At 41.3% G+C, this 2,975-nt stretch overlaps 1 pseudogene; it reads left to right on the forward strand.

Moving 5' to 3' along the window:
* Positions 1-2,300: 2,300 nt before the first annotated feature.
* Positions 2,301-2,867, forward strand: LOC102244647 (annotated as a pseudogene).
* The last annotated feature ends 108 nt before the right edge of the window (positions 2,868-2,975 follow it).

Genomic DNA, 2,975 nt, shown 5'->3' on the forward strand with positions numbered 1-2,975 from the left:
AATTGTGATAAAAAAGTAAAATAAAATAAAGAATTAAGAATACCCCTCAATTACTATTGCTTATATGGGGAGTCACAAAGAGTTATCCCTTTCTGTTTAGTCTCACCCCACCAGTGTAGCCTGAAGTATGTCAGTTAAAGTCTCTCGACCTCATAATTCACCTAAAAATATTGGGATTAAAATGACAATCTATTTATTGACACCATCTTAGCAGTTTCCAAAATGGATACCAGTAGTTTTGATTTTAAAAAAACCCCATAATCTATGATTCTATAAGAAGAATAGAAGAACCATGTAGAAAAATGGAAAGAGCAAAGGATTGTACAGAATCCTAGCCTGAGTAGAAGTACCACAACATCAATCAAGTTTTAGCCCTTGAAGTCTTAGACTATCTGGAAAATCCTCCAACCAGCCTAAAATACCACGACTCTGGTAAGGAATGGTCACTTGTTTTACCAAGTGGGTACTGTGGTCTGAGGATGGATAGTCAACAGTGTGGATATGAATCTCTGGGAAGCCCAGGGAGAAATGGACTGTAGGAAAATGTTGGCTAAACATCAAATTTTCTGCCACAAGTACCTAAATAAAACATAACAAAAATCCTTGTAAATGAATAACCAAGTGTACAGGCAGGAGAGGAAAATCACCAGGCACCAGAAATGAGGAGGGAACCGAAAGCCATAGTAGGAAGTGGATGAGCTGCTGGCTCCCGAACAGAGGTGGGGTAGTTGTGGGGTGATTGGTGTAGAGGAGGTATGGTGGGCACGATGGTGGCAATCTCAGTAACCCAGGGGCTTGGGCTTTCATGCCCACATCCTTAACGCTGGCATTCTCGGAGGCTGCAGCCTCAGGGAAAGCATAGACTAGGAGAAAACCTTTCCACTGGCTCAGCAGGAGAACAAGAAAGCATGTCTGTCTCTGCTTGGGCTCAGATTTAAAACTCTCCCCTGAGAAATCAAAGCTCAGGGCCTGTGTCTCACATAGAGTCTGTTTGAATTTATAGTGCCCAGAAGTCTGGAAAACTCCTGAGCCAAAAACCTTAATAAAAAATGGGTTTTGATTTGCCTGGAGAAGTAAATACAGAAACACTCTGAGGGACTATTCCATCATCTAGAAAGGGACTTCATGGAACATATGAGACACAACAAAGATGCACAAGAGTCTGAAGACATAAGGACCAGAGTTCCACGAAGTTGGGGTAATAGAAAGACAGGCAGATAACGAGTGCGGTGTGTCCAAAAGTAATTTTAAAAAACATTGCCCACGTACAAAATGACATGTGGACAAGGATATTTGCGGCAGTATTATTTGTACCAGCCTGTGTCTCACATAGAGTCTGTTTGAATTTATAGTGCCCAGAAGTCTGGAAAACTCCTGAGCCAAAAACCTTAATAAAAAATGGGTTTTGATTTGCCTGGAGAAGTAAATACAGAAACAGTCTGAGGGACTATTCCATCATCTAGGATGAAAGGGACTTCATGGAACATATGAGACACACCAAAGATGCACAAGAGTCTGAAGACATAAGGACCAGAGTTCCACGAAGTTGGGGTAATAGAAAGACAGGCAGATAACGAGTGCGGTGTGTCCAAAAGTAATTTTAAAAAACATTGCCCACGTACAAAATGACATGTGGACAAGGATATTTGCGGCAGTATTATTTGTACCAAAAAGCTGGAAATAGCCCATGTCATTCTTTAGAGGACTAGTTACGTAAACTGTGGTGCATCTACACCAAGGCAATGTAGAGAAAAAAAAAATGAAGCTTCCTATGTACTGATGGGAAAAGGTATTCAGGATATATTATTAGTTGAATAAAGCCAGAAAGAAATCAATATAGTTAGTTATCCTTTATTTAGGAAAGAGAGAGATAATAAGAATTAATATCCTTATCTTCGAGTGCTTGCATTGACACAGAAAGAATATACAAAGATTAGTAACAATTATTGACCATAGCAATTAGAGCATGGGTATGTGGAAGGGGCATGAGTGGGAATGAAACGTATTTTTCTGTTATTTTGATTTTTAAACAATGTGAGTGTATTAGTTATTAAAATTACTAGGAATAGAGAATATTTGGATAATATAATGAATGAGCTTGATCAAATGGGATATATATGAAGCATGCACCCAACATTTAGAGCCTGCATTTAAAAGATACTCCCTTGGTTACAGGGTGGAGAGAGTGAGGAGGCTGCTTCTGGCTCCCGCTCTCACAGCCATCGCCGTACATTGAGCTCCATAGAGACAGCACTGGGGCAAGTGCGAGACGGACGGGCACTGAGGAAAAATAACTAAACATGGGCAAAGGAGATCCTAAGATGTGCGAGACAAAATGCCATATGCTTTCTTTGTGCAAACGTGCTGGGCAGAGCACAAGATGAAGCACCCAGAAGCTTCAGTCAACTTCTCAGAGTTTCTAAGTTCTCAGAGAGCTTGAAGACTATGTCTGCTAAAGAGAAAGGAAAATTTGAAGACATGGCAAAGACGGACAAGGCCCGTTATGAAAGAGTAATGAAAACTTACATCCCCCGTAAAGGGGAAACAAAAAAGAAGTTCAATGCACCCAAGAGGCCGCCTTCGGCCTTTTTCTTGTTTTGTTCTGAGTATCGCCCCAAAATCAAAGGAGAGCATCCTGGCCTATCCACTGGTGATGCTGCAAGAAGCTGGGAGAGATGTGGAATAACACCGCTGCAGGTGACAGGCCTGGTGAAAGGAAGGCTGCTAAGCTGAAGGAAAAATACAAAAAGGAGACTGCTGCGTACCAAGCTAAAGGAAAGCCTATGTGGCAAAAAGGGAGTCGTCAAGGCTGAAAAAAGCAAGAAAAAGAAGGAAGAGGAGGAAGAGAGGAAGCTGATAATGATGATGAATGTTAGTTCTAGTGCAGTGGTTCTCAACCTTCCTAATGCCGCGACCCTTTAATACAGTTCCTCATGTTGTGGTGACCCCCAACCATAACATTATTTTCGTTGCTA

This window comes from Myotis brandtii, unplaced genomic scaffold (genome assembly GCF_000412655.1).
Source record: "Myotis brandtii unplaced genomic scaffold, ASM41265v1 scaffold4, whole genome shotgun sequence".
NCBI lineage: Eukaryota > Metazoa > Chordata > Mammalia > Chiroptera > Vespertilionidae > Myotis > Myotis brandtii.